We start from the raw sequence: 26342 nt of genomic DNA on the forward strand, positions 1-26342 counted from the left end.
CTTTAAGCTCGTGACCCTGCAGTTAGTTGTCTCAAAGGCAGCTCCAACTCCACATGCAAAGAGCTGACTTCACGGTGTTCCTCCCATAGCCGTCCTTACCAGGGCCCCTGGTCGGAGGGTAAGGTCTCCCTGCGTCTCCCAACTCAGGCCCATCACTCACAGATGTGAATGGACCCCTCCTTCAGGGACCAGATATCCTCAGACACCGAGTCCCACCACCCTCAACTGACCTACCAGATACTCACTGGCACTCACTCAGCACTGACTCTCTGCTGGAGACCACGCTGCACACTGCACAGTGTATCTCACTGGATCTCCACAACAGTCCTGGGAATTGGGTACATCACTGCTTCAATTGATTAGATAAATTGTTTCACTTCCTTGCGTGCGTCCTTCAAACTGACACGGCTACTAAGCCACAAGCCTGGGCCTGAAAACCACTTGAAAATTGGACACTGCTACACCTCGCAGCCACCCTACTCTGACTCATCACATCATCTCCTGCCAAGCCTTCTAAATGTTTCCAAACATTCTAGAAGACAAATATGAACTATGAGAGCACCCCATTCTCCTACTTAAAATCTGTCAATGATGGTTCACTCCCCTTAGGAGAAAGCCCAACCAGGCCTGAGCACAGCCTAAGGCCCCAGCATCCGCTTTCCCTGCACGGCCGCGCCGCCTCACCCACCACGCAGCTCTACACGTGCCGTGTCTAGGACAGGGATGCTGACTCCGCACAACCCAGGGCTTGTCTCACTCGAACAATGATCACCTTCTTCAGTGTTCATCTTCTTCATTGCTGACTCTCACAAAAATGTTTTCTCATGATGAATCAATATCTTTTTCCTTACAACTGCCCATCATTAATAATGAGCTCCCCCCAAAGAGAGAAGACCTAATTCTCAGTCTCCTTATCTGTAAAGTGAGAATAACAAGGAAATATGTGAGGTTTCAAGAGAAATAATATTCATGTGAGGCTGAGGGACAATTCCATCATACAGTAAGCATTCAATATGTGCTTACTTAATATTAATAAGAATATATTGCATTCTAGCAACCTTCAATCAATGTTTTATGACTTTGTCCAACAGACTACTGACAAACTGTTGGACGAACCACTTTGAGCAGATCAGCACAAGCATACTGGGAGAGGTAAGTGCTGACTCCAGTTACAGCTGCAGCCACCCAGCACTACGGGGCGGGGGCAGTTTGCTCAAACTCTTACATGTTGCTTGAGCATTTAGTTCTCATTATAGAATAAAGACAGTTGTTCTTTAGTCAAAGCTCCTGAAACATAAATCTTCAAAGATTGATGCAAATTAGGTTTCAAGTACAACACTCTCACTAGAATTTATTTGAAAATTATAGTCTTAGCTACTCCGCACATCAAAAGGGCATAATCTTAATGTATCTGACTAAATACACTGAAAGGGTTGTTTAAAAGTAATTAAGAAGAAGCCATTCAGAATAAGCTCTCAGTATCATCTGCACAAAGACCCACCCAAGGGTCTCATTTCTCACTTCCACATAGGTGTTTTCAAGTAGCTTACCTTGGGTCTTGGTTTCTTATAACACGGGGCGGGGAATAGTTGTGGATAGATTTATGTAGCAAATATATACCAAGGGTATTTGTTGTGAAGGAATTCTACAAATAAGAAGATTGATACATAGTCCCACCCATAAGAAATTCAGCCTTTCCATTTACAACAGCATTAAAAATAAAGTGAGAGATACATTTAACAAAAATTTACAAGATTTGTACATTGAACTTTTTGAAGTATCACCAGAATAAATTTTAAAAGATCTACATATATGGAAGACATCCCATTTTCATGGAATGATTGACAATATTATTAAAAATGTTAAGAATCCTCAAAGTGAACTATATATTCAGTGGAATCCCTATCACAATTCCAGCTGACTTCTATGCAAAATTGAAAAACTGATCCCAAAATTCACATGGACGTGCAAGGGGCCCAGGACAGCAAAAACAACCTTGAAAAAGAAGAGTAAAGTTGGAGGACTCACTTTAAAGTGTACTAAAATGCTATAGTACTAAGTCAGTATGATACTGGCATAAGTTTGGATAAATAAGTCTAAGAGACACAATAAAAACCCACGGGGAAAAACTTACATTTACAGACACTTTTCCACTAGGGGGCCAAAAACACTCCATTGAAAGAATAGTCTATTCAACTAATGGTTCAGGGACAGCTGGGTATCTGCAGGCAAAAGAATCAATCTGGAATCTGAACACCCATATTTTATATAACAAATAAAATTAATTGAAAATAGATCACAGACAGAAATGTAAAAATTAAACCTATAAACTTTCTAAAAGAAGACACAGTATAAATCTTTGTGGGCCTAGGATAGGCTTTGGTTTCCTAGATACAAAACCAAGAGCACAAGTGATAGAAGGAAAAAGCAGATAAACTGGACTTCATCAAAACTAAAACCTTTTTCTTACAAAGGACATCATCAAGAAAGTGAAATGACAGGGGAAAAGGGTATCTCAAGTCAGAGAGTGCGTGCTTTGCAAAAAAATAAAATAAATCTTTACATCAAACTACCTCCCTTGTAAAGAAATTGTTTTAATGTTTAAAAAAATATAGTTAAAGGACAATGTGCAGAATAGAAGAAAAATTTTGCAAAGCATGTATCTAATAAGAGAGTAGTATCCAGGATATATAACGAATGCTTACAACTGAACAATACAAAAAAATACACCCAATTTTTACATTTACCACGAATTTAAATAGATATACAAATGGCCAATAATCATATGAAAAGATGCTCAGCATCACTAGGGAAGTCAAAAACAAAATGAGATCTCATTTTACACCCACTAGGATGGTTATAACCAAAACATGGACAATAACAAATGTCGTTCATGAGGCAGAGAAACCTCATATGCGGCCAGGGGAAAGGAACAATGTTGCAGCTTCTTTGGAGAAGTCTGGTATTTCCTCAAAAGCTTAGAGTTATATGTCTCAGCAATTCCACTCCTACATATAGAGTCATCTCTCAATATCCTTGGGGGGTTGGTTTCAGGAACCCCACACCCTGGATACCATAATCCAAGGATGTTCGAGTCCCTTTACAATCAACCATCTGGATTCATGTAGTGGAAACTACAGATATGGCGGGGCAAATATACAGCCAACAGAATGAAAACATATTCTCATAAAAAATTTCACATCAATATTCATAGCAGTATCATTCAGAGTAGCCAAAAGTTACTAACAATATCCATCCATCAATGAACGGATAAACACATTTACCAAGAATAGGCCCACAAACTTTTGGTCATTGAAACTTTGACAAAGGAGGTGAGAACATACAATGGAGTAAAGACAGCCTCTTCAGCAAATGGTGTAGGGAAAACTTAACAGCTGCATGTAAATCATTGAAGTTAGACTACTCCCTCACAGAATATACAAAAATGAATACAAAATGTGTTAAAGACTTAAACATGTAGACAAGACACTATAAACCTCTTAGAAGCAACCATAGGCAAAACATCTGACATACATCTCAGCAATGTTTTCCTAGAGCAGTCTACTCAAGCAATAGAAAAACAACCAAAAATATACAAGAGGGATCTAATTAAACTTACAAGCTTTTGCACAGCTATGGAAACAGTAAGCAAAACAAAAAGACAACCAACCTATGGAATGGGAGAAAATATTTACAATAAATGAAACTGCTAGGGGCTTAATTCCCAGAATATGTAAACAGCTTTTACACTTAATAAGAAAGAAAAACAAACAATTCAATTCAAAAATTGGCAGAAGTCCTAAAGAAACATTTCTCCAATGAAGACGTACAAACGGCCAGTAGCCACATAAAGAAATATTCAATATCATTATCAGAGAAATGCAAATCAAAACTGCAATCAAGTATCACCTCTCACCAGTCAGAATAGCCATCATTCAGAAGTTCACTGACAATAAATACTGGAAAGTCTGCGGAGAATTGGGAACACACCTACACTGTGGTGGGGATACAGTTTGGTGGAGCCATTGTGGAAAAGTGTATAGATGTTCCTCTAAAGACATAAAATTGACCTCCCAGATGACCCAGCAATCCCACTCCTGGGCATATATCCAGAAGGAACCCTAATTGAAAAAGACACCTACACCCCAATGTACACAGCAGCACTAATTACAATATCAAGACATGGAAGCAACCGAAATGTCCACTGAGAGATGACTGGATAAAGAGGTTGTATTATATTTGTCCAATAGACTACTATTCAGCCATAAAAAAATAATAAAATAATGACATTGGCAGCAACATCAATGGACCTGGAGAATGTCATTCTAAGTGAAGTAAGCCAGAAAGAGAAAGGAAAATACCACATGAGATTGCTCACATGTGGACTCTAAAAAAAAAAATAGAAAGAAACAAAAAAATAAACTTATCTACAGAACAGAAACAGACACAGAGACATAGAAACCAAACTATGGTTACCAGTGGGGAGAGGGTGTGGGAAGGAATAAACTGGGAGTTCAAGATTTGCAGATACTGAGTATGTAAAGAATAAACAGCAAATTTATACTGTATAGCACAGGAGAATATATTTAATATCTTATAGTAACTTATGTTTAAAAAGAGGATGAAAATGAATACAGGTAGGTTCCTATTTAGCTGAAGTGTTGTGCTGTACACAAGAAACTAACACAAAATTATAAACTAACAAGACTTCAATGAAAATATTTTTAAATAGACCAAAAACGAAAACAAAGGAAAAGGATATTATCAAGCAAAAAGAATAAAGTACTGATTCAGGCTACAATTATGGATGAACCTTGAAACTTTATGCTAAAATAAGCCAGACACAGAAAGCCAAATAGTGCCCTTTAAAGTGAACTGTATCTAAGCGTTTATTGTACTACTCCTGTAAATTTTCCAGAGGTTTGAAATCTATCAATATCAAAATAAAATGTATTATGCATTAAAAACTTAAAACACTTCCTCACAGGAGGGCTTTAATTATTAAATGCAGAAACGCATATAAAGCTCTTGGAAAAACAATTTGCACGTCCACACACAGTCACTGCTGTCACTGCCACTCAGAGGGTGGTGACAGCGCTGATGAGAGCTGCCTCCACTCGCTCCCCTGCAGAAAGGAGTGAAGGCCTGAGCTCTGACAGGCAGGGTGAGCGTGAACCTGAGTCATACACAGCCACGTTCCAGACTCTGCGTTACCCAACTTTCTTCTACAAACTGCAACATGTAATGTAAACACGCTAGAGGGATGTATCTTACAACACAGGGAATACAGACAATGTTTTACAGTAACTATAAATGGAGCATCTATTGTACACCTGAAACTAATATCATATTTTAAATCAGCTATATTTTTATGAAAAATTAAAAAATATTTTTAAAGTGTTATCACTTTAATATTCAATTCGGTTTTTAAGTTACTACTAAACAGCTCAGAATGTATAAAAGCATTTAATTGTGCTGTTTGCTTACATATTTATTTACATTCAGCCTCTTGCTAAAAGAGAATTTAAACAATTCTGTTAAACACAGCTTAACAACCATAACAACAAAAGGCAAAACGGAGAGTGAAGAGAAAATGGAGATTCAATACTTAAATGAAACCAGGGGGAAGTAAACTCATAAAAATGGATTCCATGAAGTCAGGGCAAGTGTTAAGGCTGACTAGAAATTCAGCTGTAGGATTCTTGGCAGCGAAACCAAAAAGAAAAGATGATGGGGCGGGTGGTAGAGCGTGTGCTTAGCGTGCACGGGGTCCTGGGTTGAAGCCCCAGGGCTTCCACTAACAGGAAAATACATCTAATTAACTGCCCCCCTAAAAGATCACCAAAGAAAAGAAAAAGAGAAATTTCTTTCCCAAAGAACCCTGATATTAAATTTGGATTAAATATTAAAAAAAAAGAAAAAAAGAAAAATTCAAAAGATAAGTGACACTGAAGGAAAACCACAGCTGGCCTAACAAGCTAAGTCACAAATCAAAGTGTGATAAGTGTCGGTTTCCTGATCTAAGTTTTGCTGGGCTACCTGGTAAATCTGAAGTTTAGTGTCAGTTTACTGGGCTAATAAGCTAACCCGAAAATCCAAGGTCAACAGTTGTCAGTAACGTGATCTGTTCCAAATTGATAAGCTTCAGTGTACTGATTCCTTGCTTTTTGTTGTTTGAGCCTTATTGGGTATTAGCCCCATACTTGTAATTAACCCTATAAAACCTCATGTGCACGTCTTGGAGGTGCTCAGAGCTTTGGAAAAGAAACCCCTCTGAGCCCGCCAGCGTAATAAATCTCAGTACTCCAACCCTCTGTGTGATTCTTATTTCTTGGCTGGCCTTTTGTTTCCATAACAACACAAGCGATAATGCCCGTGAGATAAATCTGGGGAGGCTGCTGGTAAGTCGCCATGTCTCACGTGGGAAAATCTGAAACATCCTTCTCACCACTCAGAGTCATCATAAGCCCACACCACACCTCCTGCCGTTAAATGCAGGAGCACGGTTAGGGCCCGGCCTTTGCTGTCTTTGTGTCATCACAGTGATACAGGATGGAAGGGGGAAGAGCACAGCCATTCAAGGAAGGCCGCAGCAATTGACATCAAAATGGTGAAGGATTCAACCCCCAATAGGCCTTGAGGCTCAGGATGAAGAGATTTAACTTCTAGCAGATCTTGAGATTCAGTAAACATCCATTGTAATAGTAACCTGGTGAATAACATGCCCCAGGCACCATGGCAGTCCCAATGATAGCCACAAAAGGTCAAAGGGTGGGAAATGGCCAACTCCCTGGGAATCCTAGCCCCTTGCCCTAAGGCTGGTCCTTCTACTTATTAGCATATGAAACCACCAAGCCCAAGAAAACAAGCAACACAGCGCCACCTCGCGGTCACCACTCTCTGTCCCTCTTTGGAGAAGACAGACCTTCTGTCTGTGGGGTGTGTACCTACTTCTAATCTGTGCATGAAACCCCCACACCTCGTGACGTTTCTCTTGCATTTCAATGTATCTGTCTGAATATATATACCTTTACTCAACACTGGCTTGCTCTTGAATTCTTTACTGCATGAAGTCAAAGAACAAAATCTGGTGGGGCACATCCCAGGGGCTCAACGAAAGCCTGGGACAAAGCCCTTCTCATGCCCAACGTTTTTTATTCTTGTATCAACAGGACTGGGCTGTGAAGTGACGTCTGAGGCCCCAGCGAAGGGACAGAACCAGCTTCCAGGGTTCCAATTTGCGGGCAGCCTCTCCCCCAGCTTGGGCCTTGGGGTCTGCCCGGTTCTCTGTGTTTCTCTGTTGTGCTGACTCCCCAGCCATACAGCGTACTCCTAGGCCTGTCCCCACAAAACCCTTCTCTCCAAAATACAAGCACGTCATGTCACAATCCTCTTGTTCAACCAGGAAATGTTCAGCCCACTTTTTTCCTCCCCAATAAAGTACCCAACTGTCCTCCCTCCCATCACATCACTTCTTTCTTTGTGAGAACTCTGCACTCGCCACACCCCATCATGAACACAGGTGTCTTGCTGGCTGTGACCGAGATGTTTCTTTCTCACACAGCAAGCGTCCTTTCACTTTCCCCTTGTTACCTTAAAAAAGCCTTTCCTGAGTCACCCACCCCTCTGATTATGAACTCACAATGTGCTGAAGTTGCAGTCACTATGTGCATACATCCCAGTTTTGGCTAGGTTTCCATCACAAGATCTTCATTAAGGAGCTGCATCAAGAAGTTATACAGGGTATTCTTACATCAGAGTGGAGGAACCTGCAAAAAATTTAAACGGCTTTGAAGAGAGTGTTAACCAGGGACAGAGATGTCGCGGGTCCTAGTCAAAAGTGTCATGAGGAAAAATGTTCTCCCAAGGCTCAGAGTGGCTTCTGAACACAGAATCCTCAGGGAGGAGGTGACAGGCAGTGATTAGGGTGGGTGATACAGGTTACGCTCCCCCAGCTGGGGAAGAATAGGTTTTTTTCTTGTTTTCCAAACAATTTCTTACTATCTTTTTCTCTTATTGCCACATACCATTTCCTACGAATTAAGCATATCAATGTCAGTCATTTGGGCCACTTGCGAGAAGCTACACGATGCCATTCACAGGGATGGGGCATGACAGCCACACCAGTCTAGGTTGAAAGACCAGTGGGGGTATTTGCAAGGTAATCACGGGCATGCAACAAACTCCCCAGCTTCAATGACCTCATCTCAAAGCTGGGGTCAATAAAACTACCAAGCAAATTGCGTGAAGATTATGGCCAATGTTTACTAGGTAAGTGCCCGTGAAAGCTGCCGCTTAATGGGGAATGAGTACGATCAATGAGGCCCTGTCTACCTGCCCACATGCGCCCTGCCTTCCTGCCTTGCTGCAACAGCAGAACTTGTTTAGCTGAGATGAACACCCCCAGAGCAGCCCAGACGGGAAAGCTCCCAGCTCTGCACGGCGAGACGTGTTCCTTTCCTTCTCAGAGCTGATCACAGTTTGCTGTCGTCTGTTTTTATGTTTATCCCTTTTGTAACTCCCTCTCCTCCGGAGTTTTTGCTCAAGCAGCACAGGGCCAGGTGTGTCTTGGGTCCTGCCGGATATTCTGGGCAGGGAAACAGCCAACTCCATATCTGGCTCTGGTGCTGAACGGAGAGAGCAGAAGGCCCAGGGGCCCATGCTGAACTGAGGCCCCTGCACCCAAAATTATGGTCTGACCTTGGGCAAATTACACAGTCTTCTTTACCCTGAGATTCCTCATCTGTCCATGAAAATAACTGCCCATGTCACACAGAGTTACAAGTATTAAAGGAAATCAACAAATTCACAACCTAGCCAAGGGGCTACAAGTGCATCCTCAACAGACAAATGCTGCCTTTACGGCTCTGACGCACGCTAAGCGGGGCGGCCCCACACAGTGAACACTGCTAAGTGCCAGGGTGTTAAATGCTTCATGTGTGCTATAATACTCTTTAGATCTTACAACAATCCCAGGAAGAAATGAATATTATCATGCCCATTTCACAGATTCACCAACAGGTTGAGAGTATGCATTCTATTCCAAGGCCCTATGGTGAAGAAATGGCAATTTAAACCGGAATCTGGGCCCAGGCCTTGGCTCCATCTCTCTCCCATCCACCTGACCACTTGCCTATGAATTCCACCTGTCCAATATAAAAGTTTGCAGCCGGCCATCTCTTAAAAGCAATGTGTGCCACCGTTTGTCAATGTTGTTTAATTACCATAAACTGTTCTCAGAAACCACTACAGTAAAGAAAGTTGGACTTAAGGAATTCTGCATTGCGTTCTCCTGCAATGTGCAGGATCCCTTTCCTACACCTCCAAATCCAAGTGTATGCTTCCTCCGTGTTTATGTTTGCACACGGCTTATTAAAGCAGAAGGTATCTGCAGTAATTCCATCTCGGTTGCTTTCCAAGTTTGCAGATTATCCATATTCGGTCTGTGAACGAAAATACTACAATGTGAATGAGAATACTGCAACCATGTCAGTAAACAAAGAATACTGATACCAAGTCATTAAAGGCTTCCGCCACTCCCCGGCGAGGACAGGCTTGCAGCCCAGCCACTGCAGCAACTCACAATGGTGCCCTCTGAGCAGACTCAGAATAAGAAAGGACGGGCTACTGGCCCGAGATAGCTAGGTGCTTGTCTAAAAAATGAATTCAGTGAGTCCTAATATTTGCTTCCTCCCATTCATACAAAATCACTAAATTCTTGAACTTGAGATACCTGGCTTTCTTTAGATAACAAGTAATGTTTTATTGTTCCAACAACCTGGTCTTTGTTGTAAAGCTCCTATATATCCTAGCTCTTCCTCAACCTCTTGGGAGCAGTCCCTCAGAGAGTTCTGAGAGACGGTCATCCTGGCTCGAGTCCTCCCGCCAAATGAAACATAACTCTTAACTTTTAGGCTGCACGTTTATTTCAGTCAACAGTTTTGGACACCATGAAGCACCACAGCAGATTTCTCTCCACCTGAACTCTCCAAGTAACCAGAGCCTTGGTACCAGCAGTGGCCCTTTGTGCTCATCCGCCTCCTCGGGGGGTCCAGATGAATTTGGCTGAGTCTCTCCTGGTTCTCAGATCTCACATATTGGTTGATGATCCTAAGTTTTATCTGGCGGTGTATCCAGGTACGTGGCCCTCCAGTTGAAAGAAACTGAGGTGAATTACCCACCCAGTGGAGACATCCCGAGTGGGTCCAAGTTGAAAGACACTGGGTTCAGGACTGAGTGGTTAGGTAAGAGGCTGGTCTAATGTTTTCCTCAATTTGGTTACCTCCATTGAATTTTTCAGGATAAAAGTAAAACTCTTATGAGGAAACTTTCAACTCCAAATTTTGGACCATCCTCCTGGCTGGTAACAGCATTCTCGGGTGACAGGGAATCTTCCAGGAGTGGTAGACACAAAGACTTCATGCCACAGAGTTGTCCCTGTGGGAAATCTTACTACCAAATTTATTCTGAGAACCCGACCTTACAATGGGGAATAGAACTTTCAAAAAAAAAAATAAAGAACAGAAAAGAAAAGAAAAAGAAATGACAGATTGCCAGTCTCCAAGTAAAACCCCAGCCAGATTTATGTACATACAAAACTTACAACATTAATCGGGAATAAGAAAAAAAAAAAACTCACTCTGGAAATAACCAGGCCTGATAAAAACATTTTTTGGCATTCTGAACTTATAAAAACAAAATCCCCTTTAGTGGGAACTTGGATTTCTCTTCCTGTGTCCTTGAAATGTAAACGTTTTATCTTTCTCTGGATGTTTTAAGTGTGTGCATGTAAGTATATATATGTTTAGTTTAGTTTTTAAAGGAAACCTTGGACTCTGCCATACAAAAGTTCAAGTATTGTGTACATACGGTGGCCACGCAAATAAATTGGGATTCTAAGCAATTCTTTGATTGTACCAATTTTCAGATATTTTGCCATCTTAAACTTTGTTGCAACAGCCTGGACCACGAAGGCTTTAAGCTTTTGGAGAGTAAACCTTTGAATTTTATTTAGGCAACACCCCGACTCTCATGTGGAAGGGCCTCTTCATCTTATTGGTTTAAAATCACTATATATATATATATATTTATATATATATAAATTGATGGCCATATGATGGATTTTTTAATTTGGAAAAACTTTTTAATTGGTGAAAGTTTAAAGAGATCTCATTATAAACGGCTGTTTTATTGGTACCTATTAAAATAAAGTTTAAATGCAGAAAAATATATCTAATGTTTAACCTAAGAACTCAGATATAAAAATATAACTGGTTTGAAAAGCTACATTTTTGTTTTTCCTTTCTGATAAATGTTTCTAGAGATGCTAATAAAAACTTAGTATAATTAATGTTAATTAGGTTGAATAACTGGAAAAAGGATTGTAAAAATGTCAAAAAAACAGATAAGTGGCTTATCACAAAAGGATAAATATTTTTATATGGTTATTTTGAATGAGATCAATAAAATGGACATTTTTGGATTTACATACAGGGTTTTGATACTACACTACGTAAAGTTAAAAAAAAAGGGCCAAAGAGTTCACCTACTCCCCCCCAACATTAAAGTTCAAACAAGTCCGTTTTATTTACCACAGTTTAAAATATATTTATATGTAGACTGAAATACTTGATCAAGGATTGGGACAACAGACCAATTAATGAAATTAAAAATCGAGAAGGGCCTAAGCTCTTTGGCTGAAACTTGGGCATCCTAGAGACTTCTATAAAATTATATACAATGTACACCCACAAAAAAAAGGTTTCTGTCACTCCTTCTAGAAATAAGAATTATTGATTAAACTTAATAAATATAAAAATTAAAGGTATAAGATTTAATAAAATTGAGATAAAAGTTTGTGAAATTGGTATATTTAGATGGTCTTTATATAAACCTTTTGCTTATGTTGTGGGATAGATATGTTTCAGTGGAAAAACGCTTCCCCTTCTTGGTATTATAAGGCTGGGCACATGTCTATCCCTCTGAAAATATTAATTGAACAAATTAAAGGAAACCAATATAGTTACTTGAGACGTCCAATATAATGTAAATCTAAAAAGTAATTTGAGTAGCTAAAAAAAGAAAATAGGTTTACCCTGGGTTTAACTTATAACTCAAGGAAAAGAGACCTTAATAAATGTCTTATGCAAGCTTTGGAAGACAAAATAAAGAAAACCTTAGTTTTAAAACATGGAATTCTTTGTTTACAGCTCTTCTCACTGATACAAAAATGCCAATTAAGGAGATAAAATTGGGTCTGGGTGACAGAGCAGTTATCTGGGGACCTGGAAGAGAGTGTCTTTGTCTTGCAGATCAGAAATATAAATACAACAAACAGTGACCTAGGACTGAGCCTAATTAGCTCAACGAAATAAAACTTGAGGCCATGAAATTTTTGGCATTTTAGAACTCAGAACTCTGACGGGTCCTTCAGACTTTGTGAGGAAATCTTAATTATCTGTTTCATAAATAGTAAGCCTTAGTGATTTGAGCAAGCAAATTCAGCTTAATTCCAACTATTATTATAAATATAAGTAAGTTTTAAAGTGAAGCTATGAGATCTCTAGCTTTTGTCTGTTTATAAGCCTGCATACAGATTATAGAAGTGAGATATTTCTACTGCTAAAAAAAAAAAAATTTCGAAGTCAAAGAGCTCTGCTTAATTGATGTAAAAATATAAGAGCTTAAAAATAAAGTATTTTTAAAATAAAAACTTAACAAATTGACTTTCAGTGTCATGTGAATTGGAAAATATTCAATATTAAGGTAATATTTGATATTGTTTAGTTTAAGTATGTTCTAATAAATATAGACATCTTTAAAATCATCCATCTTAACTATAATACCTTTACTGTACCTAGGTTTAATGAAAGTCAAATAAGATCCTGTTATATCTGTTGCAGATTTGTCAAAAAAAAATAACAGTAATGTGCTGTGGTAAAATTTTAAGTAAATTAAATGCAAATGAGATGAGAGCTTTGGGTAAATATTTAAAATATATTTTTAAAATGTATGCTTAAAATAATCTCTAAATGTTTGATATCTTTAAATTCTAGAGTTGTGCTAAATTAAGTTAAATGACAAGATTTTATTAAATATCTATGCCATTTTCAGATAAAATAAGATTGAAATATGAATTACTTAACATTTAACTTCCTCTTACAGTGAAACTAAAGGTGTTTAGAAATATTAATAAATGGTTGGTATCACACAGAAATAGTCTCTATTAGTAAGTGAATGATCTCAGTATCCTAGGAAAGTAATATAAATGCGTAAAGGAAGATGTAAGAATGGAATAATACTTTGTTAATGAAAAATAGTGACTTTCTCCTGAAGCTGGTTACCTCTGAATGGAAGACAAAATAAGGGACACACTAATATAAGTATAGAAAGCTGTGGAAGGCTTGTGGAAAAGGAACCCTGAGGAAAGTTTTGTACGTGGTCAGAATTGGCTAAGTTAAGAATCAAATTGGGCAACGTAAATGAATCTTAGAAGTTAGCTGGAACAAGATTAGATATGGTTTTCTCTCTAAGAGGAAAAAATTTTCTTAAAATATTAATCCACCTTCAGTAACAGATTGTAAAACTTCTTATACCACTTAGCTGATCTGTTCTGCCTTTACATTTGACATATTTTCTTGTTAATGAATTAGTACTACATTACAGTGATCTATATGTTTATCTGATCAAGTGTTCTGAAATCTTTCAAAAAGCTCCCCAAATATAAAATTCTAATTAATTAAATAAAAATTAATTTAATTAATTAAAATTCTTTTAATCTCCAGTTAAGTTTGGGATGCTACAGAAGGCCCCTGAAACATCCCAAAGAGAGATTTTTAACTATAAAGTTTCATTTGGCATTTTAAATAACATGGAATTGTCAAATGAATCATAAAACTTCTAAGGTTATATTGAATGAGAAATATTATTAATATAGGTATTGTAGAAATTATATGGACTCCCTAAAATTCTGGTTTATCTGAAATGTTACCAGTGATAATTATGGGTATAGTGAACAGGTTTCTTTATTGATTATAGTGTAACGGTGTTTAACCATGCTTTTAAATCTTTTGTCATTTATAGACAGTTAATTGTTTTCTTCTGATGGTTTTGCAAAATGCTTTCTCTTCAAGGAGATTTACTGATTTCTAATAAATTTCAAACTACAGCACTGAACTAAACTGGGTAAGAAATTTTAAAGTTCTAATGAAAACTCTCATTAAAAGAATTAGTTACATGGGACTGATTAACCAGCTGAATATGGTTATAATTTTTGATATTGTTTGAAATACTACTGCCTTTTAACCTGTTTCCCAGACATAAAGAATCTCTTCTCCTTAAGCTAGTTATGGTTCACAGCAATTTGATAAATTATAACTATGTATACAGACTTGGAACAGTTATCTTTTCTCTCTATCTGATCCCTCAAAAGACTAAAAATACTTAGGTCCCCAGTGGCTCTATCAGACAAATTAGGGAGATCATCTCCTAAGAGATATAGGAGTATAAAGGTATTTTAAGGATTTTAAAGAGAAAAGAATTTACCTAAATCTGTAAGGCAAAAATCCATGAAAAGCCTTGACGTGGCTTTCTTGGCCTTAGAAAACCTTATTAACATTCTACCCTGAGACTCCGTATTAAAACTTCCAACACAGTCAATTTAAAAAGCCTATATGATCAAATAATCAGATTTAATTTGTAAAGAAATTAATCTTGATTTGGCTATATTTGAGAAAACTGAGGGTAACTTTAGAGAGAAAAAAATTATATTTTAGTCGATATTAAATTCTAGTTTTGTTAATTGAGGTCCATATTTACTAAGACACTTCCCAGATCATTCCTTGCTGTTATGTCACACTGCTGTACAGTTTAATTGAATTATGAAAAGAATACTCTAGGTTTGATTCTGAAGCTCAGTAATCTATCCTTGGGTAAAATTCCAATGCCCCATGACCTGCAGCCAGGGGATTATACATACTGCAACAGGCATGACTTAAAGAACTGTCTCCAACCTGAATGGAAAGACCCTTTTTCAGATACACTTAACTAGACCATACACACCAAAGCTGAAGGAAACGGAGTCTCGGATTCATTTCCTATCTGAAACAGCCCCTGCAGTGCACTGGCTTATAGAGCGCTGCTCACCTTAAAACAATGCCCAAATGGAGAAAAAGCTTCCATACCAGGATGAGAAGAAGACGACATCTGAGCTAGACTGCTGACCCAAGACACCGGACCAGGACTGTATACCAATTACTTTGATAATTTCTCCAACCTTTGATTATGAACTACTCCAATTGTTAAGTTTATGATAAATTACCTATGTCTAGTACTTCTGTGTTACCTTGGTGGGTTTCCCTAATACAAGGCTCTAACTAGGTAGCCCTCAGAAACATTATTCTAAAAAGAAATTATAGTTCTGTTTAGGCCACTGTTGATCTTACAAGGTGGGAGATTTCAACTGGCCAATTAATACCTGCTCTGACCCTGACCATAAATATGAACTTTCTCATAGGATCAAACTCAGAAACACAAGCAAAATTTTAACCCAAAAATACAACTTCTCGACTATTAAATTCTTACTCGTGACTTTATTAACGTTACTAGCTGTATTACTTATATCCTGTCTATTTTATAAAATTGTTGTCTGTTACATTTCCCAATGTGTAACTAGGCCCACAAGATGGATGATGGCTAAACATCTTGAAGAAACAGATAAAATTTATAACCCTGAATAAAATAAATATAATAGTGTGATTCTAGGTATGGGAATGAGCAAAGATGGGTAAACACTTCCTGGATCATAATAGAGTAGTAAGACAGGTGATCCAGAGAACTTTTAGTATCAACAGGGCCTGATAAAAAAAACTAACACCTTGAATGGCAACTCAGAAGATTCTTCACCTGAACTAGGAATGAGCCATCCTAGCACCGTGGGACAAAATTGGTCATGAAATGTCTCTCAAAATTTGGTCGAATTTAGGACCAAGGGGGAACACTGTGAATGAAAATACTACAATGTGCATGAAAATACTGCAACCATGTCAGTAAACAAAGAATGCTGAATCCAAATCATCAGCGGCTGCTGCCAACCCCCAGCGAGTTCATGCCTACAGCCCGGCCTCTCAGCCACTCACAGTGGTGCCCTCTGAGCAGACTCAGAGTAAGAAAGGACAGGATACTGGCCCTAGATAGCCAGGTGCTTGCCAAAGGAATGAATTCAATGACCCAAATGTTTGCTTCCCACCATACATAGAAAACCACTAAATACTTGAACTTGAGATATCTGGTTTTCTTTAGATAACAAGCAATATTTTATTGTTCCAATTACCTGATCTTTGTTGTAAAGATTCTATTTATCCTAGCTCCTCCACTACCTCTTGGGAGCAGTCCCTCAGAGTGATCTGAGAGGCTGTCATCCCGGCTCGAGTCCTCCAGCCAAATAAATCAAAGCCCTTAACATTTAGGCTGAACGTTTATTTCAATGACGTTCCAGAATAGACACAACTCATCAATTCTGTAATGGAACACACTGAATCAGGAACCAAAAGCGTGTTTTAGTCCAGAAAATCTCCAGGTTCCTATTTCTTCCTGTCATTATACAATCCCTCCAGAACTCATTACTTTGCTGTCTGCTCCTCTGGCAACCAAACTCAGAGAAGAGACAACTCAGCAGAGCGCCCTGCTGGGGAGAACACCCCGCAGAAGCACTGCAGGCTGCCTTCCCTCCCGCACGCTCTGCTGACCCTTGGTGTCCCCCGTGGAGACCAGGCCAACACAGCTCTTCCCAACAGCTGCAAAGTCGCACACGTTAAATAAATCATTTTATTTTATATGATATTTTACGTATATACCCATCTCTGAAAACAGCTTTGCCAGAAGCCCAAATCTTCAACATTAATCTGCAAAGGCAAATCAGGTCCCCAAGGGAAAACAAGTCTTAAGACGATGCTAAGGCCTCCAAAGTCCTCTCCACGACCATGAACCAAACTGCCTGCAGGTCTGCAGCTGCAGGAGGCTACATGTCTGCTTTTAAAGCAACCCCTTTCTGCCCTCGGGTGCTACAATGCCCTTTTATGCCCTCCCATCACAGGGCAAGAGCAGCCGCTGCAGAACCTTGCAGGGCAGCACTGACAGGACTGGACAAAGGGGATCAGAGTTAAACAAAGCATTCTGATGACACGAGCTTGTCACTGTGTCTCTTTACAGATGTAGATATATATAGAGAGAAGTGGGGTGATATTGCTCAAAGTCACACAGCTAATAAGTGGCAAAGTATATAACTCTGCTCCTCCCTCCTGTGTGACGCCCAACTGGGACAACCACAGGGTTCTCTCGTGGCTGCCTGAACAGTCTTTTCCTATCACTCATGACACACAATAGTGTCTGAACTTAGCCTGCATTTGCAGCATCTTTTCCCTCCAGTTTCTCAGGAACAAGGCTGTTCGGGCCTGTATGAATTCCGGCTTCCTGAAATCTCCGTGCTCAGGCTGGTCTTGCCTGTGCATCCGGCCCGCTGATCAGAGGCTCTTCCTCCCCTGCAGGAGGACGTTTCTAATCTTCACAGGGACACAACCTCAGGGGAGCTCTCCTCTCGCCCTCAGCATGGCAGGTGTCCCAGGCCTCATCCCGAGCAGCCCCGTTAGGATGGTGTCTGCCCAGCTCTGCTAGTCAGATCAGCAGCCTCAATGCCAGGGATTATACCCAGGTCACACTGCAAACCTACTGCCCGCCTCACAGCCCCCAGCCAGCAGGTCACCTGGAAGTCACAGCAAGTGCCCCACCCAATCCAGAAGTCTCTTCTTTTGCCAGCACCACTGATGAATGGTTTCCAACCTTCGGTCAGTTTCGCACAAAACAGCACCTTCAACTGTGAAACGGGTGGTTTTTCTTCTGCACCTCATCCTTACTGGAAACGTAAAGGGAAACCAAAAGGCCTTTTCTCAACCCTTTTCTGATGAAACCCTCCCACCCACAATACTCATATGCTCAAGAGCTTTGGATCCACATGATTTTCTTTCTCTTAGGCTAAGTGGCTCAAAAAACTAAGGGATTCATTCTCCTTTGAGGGTATTAGAACTCAGTTTCTCGGCTTTAATCGGTTTTTGTCTCTCTCTTCAGTGACCCTAGCAGTTGCCACCTCTTACTCCCTTCAGCAGCCTCCCTCCCAACATCTAGTCTAGGAAATCAGCTGTGATGAGGGGCACGGGGGCAGTCACAGAAGATGCAACTAAGGCACAGAGAGGCTACATAATTTGCCCAAGAAATCACCTTGAACCACCAACAGAGTGTGTCACGTCCCTCTGTTTAACTCTAATGCTAAGCAAGTTAACTTTTTGTAGATTATGTTTATAAACAGATGAGGTATGAAAATACATACAAGGACACACATCAACTCTAAGATATTCATTAACTCCACTATTTTGTTTCTATTTATTTTATTTCTATTAAAAAATTAAGAACCCCTGCAGTCAATATAGCAAAATGTTACTGGGTTTTAAATCCAGAATATACAGGGGTTGTGTCATTCCTCATTCTTGTATGTATTTTCACAAGACAAAATGATTTGAAAGTCTCTCTCCCCGCCCCCTACTCACTACTGGCTCTCACCAGAGCTCCCAGACCACACATCTAACAGCCTTTCACTTTACCCACAGCTGAACTCATCAGTTTTCCCCCAGAACTCCCTCTGCTGCTTTCCCTCCTCAGAACACAGCAGGACCATTATTTAACTCATAAATCCACCCAGAAACCTGGGCCTTACTCCATCCTACCTTCACAGAAATCATTGATCCTTTCCTCTTTACCATCTAAACATGCCTTCAATCTGTTCGCTTTTACCCACTGACCGTCCCACCGCTCAAGTGGAAGCCAACAACACTGCCCACCTGGACTCATGAGTCTCCCAAGTGGCCCCAAAGCCACTCTCCCCTACTTGAGACAAATGTGATTGTGTCTCTCCCACGCTTTTGGACTCATTTCAGACCCACTGTTCTTAGAAGAAACTTCAATTTCTTCACCTGGTGAAGGTCTTTGCCATGAAACTGTCAGCTCAGGAAGGGCAGGACACACCCTCGTCCCTCGGCTCCACCATCTGGCAGAGCATCAGCTTGGGAGGATTGAGTTCTTAGCAAACTACTTCACTTATCCATACAAATCCATGGTAGATTAGAAAGATTTTAGATGTTGAGCTTGACTATTAATTTGGGGATTTTGCACTGGCAACCTGCAAGTATATATTCTAATTATTGTGTCTTCTTAAAACCATACCCAGATTAAAGGAGTATTTGTGGAATATCTTCGGAGTAAAAGGGACTGTACTTTTACAGATTTTATGTTTTAAAATATGAACAACCCGGACAGGGTCAAAAATAGAACCGCCTCACAAGTGACAGAAGACAGGTGAGACGCATATAGCAACAGGTCACAAAGATGGTAAGAGCAAAGTTGTTTCTCCAACCCCCGAAAAAATTCCTCCAAGAACTGTAAACTCAGAAATTTGAAAGTAAAATACTATCATATAAAGAAAGAAAATAAATAATCCTCTTCATCAGGGTTTCTAGATCTGACTGCAGAGTTATTAGCAGGCCATACTGAATCCTAGCACAGAAAAATCAGATGGACTAGTGGTGAGTAAGTTCCAGGAAAACGGCAGTAACTCCTCCACTTGAAAGAGGACACACACTCACTTGTTCAAGGTGATTGTAAACCACATTCTGCAGAAATTCAGAAGATTCAGGCACCGCTTCTAGATGGTGATGACACGGAAGGACGGCTTGGATGCATGCTTCTAACTGAGTCACCGGCATTCTTACACTGCAGGGGGAAATGGAGGCCCTCAGCCAAGAGCACAGTTGTTCCTGTCATGTATCCCAGGCCGTGCCTCGGGGACTCAGTGTACTGTAGCAGTCTGGCCCCAGGTGAGGACCCGCAGCGTGGCCCAAGCAAGCAGGAGGGGCACTGTGCTTGAGAAATCCCATCCCCCATGGGGGCAAGAGGGGCTGGTGGGGTTGTGTGAACCTATAAATGCTCATAGAAATACACCTGCATACATTGAAGTGATAAAATTAAAAGTAGCAGGCTATTTAACAAAATTTCAATTGTCAGTGTTAATTTTACCATTCCATTCCGCTTGTCCCCTGCACTCTGAGACAGGCTTAGGCTCTCTCACACATGCAGCTCTGATGCAATAGTTGTGAGGTTATTTTACTTTGCTGCAAGTGTCTTCGCTCCCAGTGTCACTGTGACTGTCGTCTCTTAACACAGTCAGATATCTTCCTGGATCTCTCCCTGAGTTCCTTGCTCCTGCTTCTCAGATCCTGAGATAAAGAACAGGTGAAGGCACTTGACTGGAAAAGTCAATGTGGACTTGACCAAAGTCCTCAGTGACCCCCTAGGTGAGTGCTGCCCACCCCTTACCTTCGATTCTCAAGGTTCTGCCCAGGGTGACATCCAGCCAGGAGAGAGTCCTGGGCCCTATTAAAAGCTGTGTGGCTTGGGTGCAGGGAAAGCTGCAGGAGCTGGTTCCGTAGCCGGTCCCATCCACACCTCTGCTCCTCTCTCTCCCGAGGCAGCGCTGCCAAGCCCCCAGGCTCCCTGAGCTTCTGTCTTTCTCTTCTACTCTACTTCAAGCCCTTTTCCTCTTCCTTTATTCCCTGATTATCCCTAGCTGGAGTGATTTTTCTATCATAGAATCTGAAAAAATTTCCTGCAGCTGAAAAAGAGGTGCCAGAGGTCAACGCGCATATGGTGGTTCCTGAATAGAGCCCCTGGTTAGGGGGACCCTCACCAACACTCATGGGGCATCAGGCATGTTGCAGGGTCGACCACCACCAACAAGAGTTTGCTGTGACACCAAGGCACGCACAGCATCCCTGCTCACTAAATTGTAGTTGTAGTCCTTTATTAAGAAGCAAAAATAAAAAAATTGCTCATGTTTCTTACTAAAATTATTTATGAGGGAGAAAAAGAAATTGTAATAGAAAGAACAAATTTCACTCCATGTTAGATGTGTTCATTTGGCTTTAATCCTGTACCTTGTTTTCTAGGCTCAGACTTGCTATCTCTGCACCTTTTGTAAAAGAAAGTTGCCTTTAGCCTGAAATATCCAGGAGGGTCTATTCTCCGGGCTCTGATCTTTAAGGATATTTGCTCTTCTACACTTATGTATAGATGGCAAGTTGTAAAATAGTGAATAACCTTTCTTTTTTTTGGAGGTTTTACAGGGGCACCATAATTTGACCCACATGGACAGCTGCAGGAACAAAGGATTTCAAGGACAAACAATTCATACAGCAAGAAGTTTGCAACAACCAGCCACATCCCCGCCACTTTTTAGTATAAAAGGAGACTGAATTCTGCCCTGGGGAAGAGAGTTCTACTGGATAACAATATGCCATTTTCTGGGTCTGCCAGCTTTACAAATAAAGTCTCTTTTCCTTACTCCAACATCTCATCTCCCGATTAATTGGCCTGTCATGCAGCAAGCAGAACGAGTTTGGACTTGGTAACAAATTGATTGCCTTAGTGGTAGTATGTCTCCACTGTTTCCTCATTTCCAGTATTTCACAACCTATCAATTTTATATGCTTTTTAACAACATGAACAAAAAACCTATTACAAGGAATTGATTCCACAGAAATAAAATTATTTCTACTCCTTCAAAACTTTTTTCTTTTCTATTTTATTTTGTTTTGCTTATTGAAAAGAAAATAAATTCAAATCTTTTTATTTCACGTATTTTTATAACTAGATATTGTAAATACTACAAAGATATTTAAATTGCAATAAAAATTGTTCATATATTAGTATAAAGATATATACACAATCAATGCAGATTAGGAAAGGAGTAGATATTTACTAAAAATCCACTGCACATCCAGTCTTTTACAAGCATATCCTGGAATATAAGCTCTATTATCCAGGGTCCCCCACCCCCAATCTCACTGCGGAGTCCCTTAGTAATCAACTACCAAGGCACCAGCATAGAACCATGAGATCACTATTTTAGGTATAAATGAGAGTATTAGCTCATTCAATTCTAAAACAGAAACCTTAAAATAAATACTGAACTTACTTACAGATAAACAAATTTGGACACAAAAAAGTACAGTTTCTCCCCAAATTCACAAAGATAATAACTGGTAAAGGCAAGATTTGAACTCATCTGCCTTGAATATAAAGCTAAGTTGGAAATCCCCTTCAACTGTGGAGGACCAGCAGCACAGCCTGTCACCCTATCTTTGTTCAGATCTGGCTTTAGACAGCCTGAGACAGCACCCCTTCCTATGGAACTCGAGGGCAAACAATAACAATAAGGATTTTATATTCAGTAGTTTCTTAGGTCTCAATTATATAAAGTGTCAGCAGGTCAGCAGAAAACTCTGGGAAATATGAGTGGGTCCAGAGCTTTTTGCTGATAAGAAACTCAATCTATCAGGACAGAGTGACCTTCCCATGAGAGGCCTCATGGACATAAACTAAAGGCAACTGAGCAATGAAAACTAGCAAGAACATGGAACTCAAGCAAGAAGGATCCCTACCATCCCCTGCCCAGTTGCCTCTTCACCTTTGTGGACAAGACGGCAGAAGGTCCATGTTCTTGTCCAAGTTACAACATCATGGATTCTCACCCATATAATATTATGACTCTATGCTGTCTTAAGTCCTTTCCAACTAAAATATGATGACACCAATATCTCAGCGGAATGTCTATGTCTCCACTTTCTCTCTTCTATTAGGAGACTATATCTATGGCCACCAAGCCGAAATTCAATTAAAAACACCATGCACGAAGCCTGGTGAAAGTCTGTGTAAGAGACATTGTTCTCAAGCTCAGTGAGTGAAAACTCAGAAAAAGTGGTCCTTATCCCTCTGCAAGTGGAAGGTAGCCTGATTGTGTGTGTGTATGTGTGCACACGTGTGTGTGTAAATCAAATACAATGTATTGTGGGATGTGCACAGATTTTTTTTATGTTACTATCATTTCATGAGGATGAGCCAACCTTTAAAGTAATTTGAATCTACTATTCTGAGAGAGTCTCAGGATCTTTTGGTGGAGGATGGGAAAGGGGAAAGGAAAGGAGGAAAGAAGTAAATGAAGCAAAGCTGTAAGTATACTGCTAGGGAAAGGCAAGACATTAATTTTGTTCCTACTTGCATCACACACAAATTAGGGACTGGCTTTCCCACATGTCTTGTCAAGCACTGAGTTGCAGAAGAACAGGTGACAGCCCATTTCTCACTGAGCTTGTGACTGTACGTGGCATCTTATAGACACTAATTATTTAACCTGATCAAACAATCTGGCAGCAGGCTGTAATTCTCCTATTTTGAGAGATAAGAAAACAGGAAGTGAAAGAGGGTATATAGCTTGACAAAAGTCAGAGGACAAGTAAACTAAAGAGGATGAATTCAAACTCAGATCTGAATGCAGAGTCTGATCTTCCCACTCCGAGGGCTGGAAATTCCTTAACACACAGGGTCCCCAGCTCCTCTGCTTTGTTCCTGGCACCAAGCATTTCCCATGGCGATATTCTCCAGTTCTCAGACACAGCGCTCTGTGCAGCCAATAACCTCCATTCGACCTTGATCATCTACCTGTCACGCCCACCAGGCTTCACCAGGCAAGAAAGCTGGCTTTCAACTGCATACAAAGCCACCCGTTTTATCCTGGACTCTTCAGCGGCTTTTCCAGCGTAAACGCAGCCATGAAAGTGCTCACAGTTTGTACATGAGCCACACTACCTCTCTCCATCTCTGTCCCCACCTATACTACTTTGCTATGACCATTTTGAGAATCTTGGAAACAAATTTTTAAAAACAGAAAAGAAAGGATTCTGTAACAAGTACTTAATACTTACAATTTTAAATGAGAAGTTACAAAGTGAGTATTTACAAACCGAATCTGCCTTCCTAGGTGTCAGTTTTAACAGTTAAAATATACAATAGCAAAAAATTCTGACTTAAATAATTAACAAAAACATCAACAATAATCTGGAATAAACTCAAAAATAATGCCCATGTTGTACATGGTGGAAGTACAGGACTGTACTGTGGGGTAAAGTAAGAGGTGTGAAAGTAGAGACATCAACATTTTGTATGGAGGAAAGCAGTTTTGTAAAAATGTACGTTCTCCTAAAGATAATTCAAAAGTACTAAAAAATCCCACGACATCACTTCTTTTTTTTTTTAACTTGAAAAATTATATTAGAATTCTTCAGGAATAATAAAGTCATAATACTAACCAAGAAAATTTGGGATCGAAAAGAGAATCAAAAAATCGCACTGTCAGATATTAAATAAATGTTTACAATATGTAAGATATAGTGCTAGTGTAAGAAAGTAAGATTGATAAAAATAAACCATGAGCTCAAAAAGAGACTCTAGTGTACATAAGTATTCTTTACAGGTGGGATTTCAAGTTAAAAAGCAAAGTAGGAATTCAATAATTGTCTTGGGACAATCAGAGAATCCCCTGGAAAAAACAAATTCTATTCCAGTCATAATGACCGCAAGAAAAATTACAGAATGTGATGTGAATATTAGAAAGTACTAATAACAGCGAATATAATTCTTTGCTCATATTAATTCAACTTCTCTTCACTATAACAAGTACCATCATCATCTCCATCTTAGAGATTAAAAAAACCTACAGAAGAAATTTATACCATTATAAGAAAGTATTTCTAAGAATAATATCAGGAATAAAACCCAAAAAGAAGACATTTACAATCTTAAGATTATTTTGGGCCACAACAAAAATGAACCTACTGAACAAAATGAAAGGCAAAATATGACAAGGAAAAGCTCTCTGATACATGTTGATGAAGACAAGGGGTTAATGTTCATAATATACATAGAGCTGTCACAAAGCAACAAGAAGCTGCCTCACTTAAATGTGTGCAAAGGACAAAAGAGATCATTCACTTTTTAAAAGTCAGATGGCTAATGAGTGAAAAATGCTCAATACCTCACTGGTCATCAAGTGCAAATTAAAACAATGAAAAAGTACTTTTGCTCATCATATTGGCACATATTTTTAAAAGATATTCTAGCTAGTGTCCATCTTTGAGAGAACAAACTGTGAGCGATCTTTTGGAGGATGACATGTCAATGGATATGTAAACTCTGAAAAACGTGTGTACACACAGGCTGAACTCCACATTTTGGAATCGTTTCATTTAGAAAAATTCAGTTCAAAAAGATGTACTTATCAGAGCATTTACACAGCACTGTTTACAATGGTGAGAAGAAAAGCTGAAGTGAAATCATATCCAGCGATAGAGAATTGGTTACATAAGTTATTCTACATCTTTTCATGCCCCACAGGAGAAGGAATTTCTTGATTCACTTGAAAGGAGCCTGTGATTTATGTAGTTGTCACATCCAAGGACTAAATTTCCAGAAAACTTAACGAAAATAATACTCATACAAGATCACAGGAATGTTTGTATAAGAAGTATGCCAGTCAAACACCCTTTCTGACAGTGGAAAATGGAGAAAACTTAAGTGTCCACCATCAAGACAATGATGCGGTAAATCACGGTGAGCTGTGGGCACTAAAGTTCCGGTGTTTCGGCGTGGTCCAAGGCCTTGTCCACAGTACGCTCCCACGAAAGGTGTCCTTACACAAGAGACCAAACCTGCATATCAGGAAAACCCTCTACTCTATCTGAAAGGACCGGGTGAGTCTGGAGAGAGAGGACGTCTGTGATATATACCTGAGTGAATAAACCGAGCTGCAGAAAACATATAGTATGGCCTTATTTTTCAATAAAGCATATATACACACACATAGACATAGATTTCTCATATACGTGTATGTATGTGTTTATTTATATGACATAGGCATAAAGGTCATGAAATATATACTCCACATTGTCAGCAGTTTTTACTCTCAGGAAAAAAGGGGAAGGGATGTAGGGGACTTTCGGTACCACAACAGATCTCTTTTCAGAATTTCAGTTAAGTATACTTGGAATTTAAAAGTTTATTTAAGTCCAAAGTAAAATGGACGAGGACTCCACAAGACAGAATGCTATACTAGTCATTAAAAATCATGCCAGGGGAGATAGAATATTGTAGAAAAATGTGTAATAAGCCGAATGGAAAATGGAGGTCTCCACACAGTATACAGGCACACATTGCTCGCTGGTTTTTATGACAGAGGTAATACACACTGATGAAAAGAACAGAAAATAGATGTTAATGTGTTAATTATTATCTCTGAGTACTGGCACCAGGATAGATCCATTTGACCCTTTTTTCATACATTTATATTAAATACACACTATTTTTCATCTGAAAAATGCATTTTTAGATGTCTAGTACCACACATTGGA

The 26342-nt window shown here is 39.6% G+C and overlaps 1 protein-coding gene and 1 pseudogene across 1 annotated transcript in view; both read right to left on the minus strand.

The window, feature by feature from the left end:
• The window catches only part of LOC140694902 (uncharacterized), a 1054641-nt gene that overhangs the window by 942568 nt on the left and 85731 nt on the right, over positions 1 to 26342 (minus strand). The window lies entirely within an intron of this gene.
• The window catches only part of LOC140694903 (trafficking protein particle complex subunit 9-like), a 67467-nt pseudogene that overhangs the window by 11085 nt on the left and 30040 nt on the right, over positions 1 to 26342 (minus strand).

The sequence above is a fragment of the Vicugna pacos genome, unplaced genomic scaffold (genome assembly GCF_048564905.1).
Source record: "Vicugna pacos unplaced genomic scaffold, VicPac4 scaffold_110, whole genome shotgun sequence".
Lineage (NCBI taxonomy): Eukaryota > Metazoa > Chordata > Mammalia > Artiodactyla > Camelidae > Vicugna > Vicugna pacos.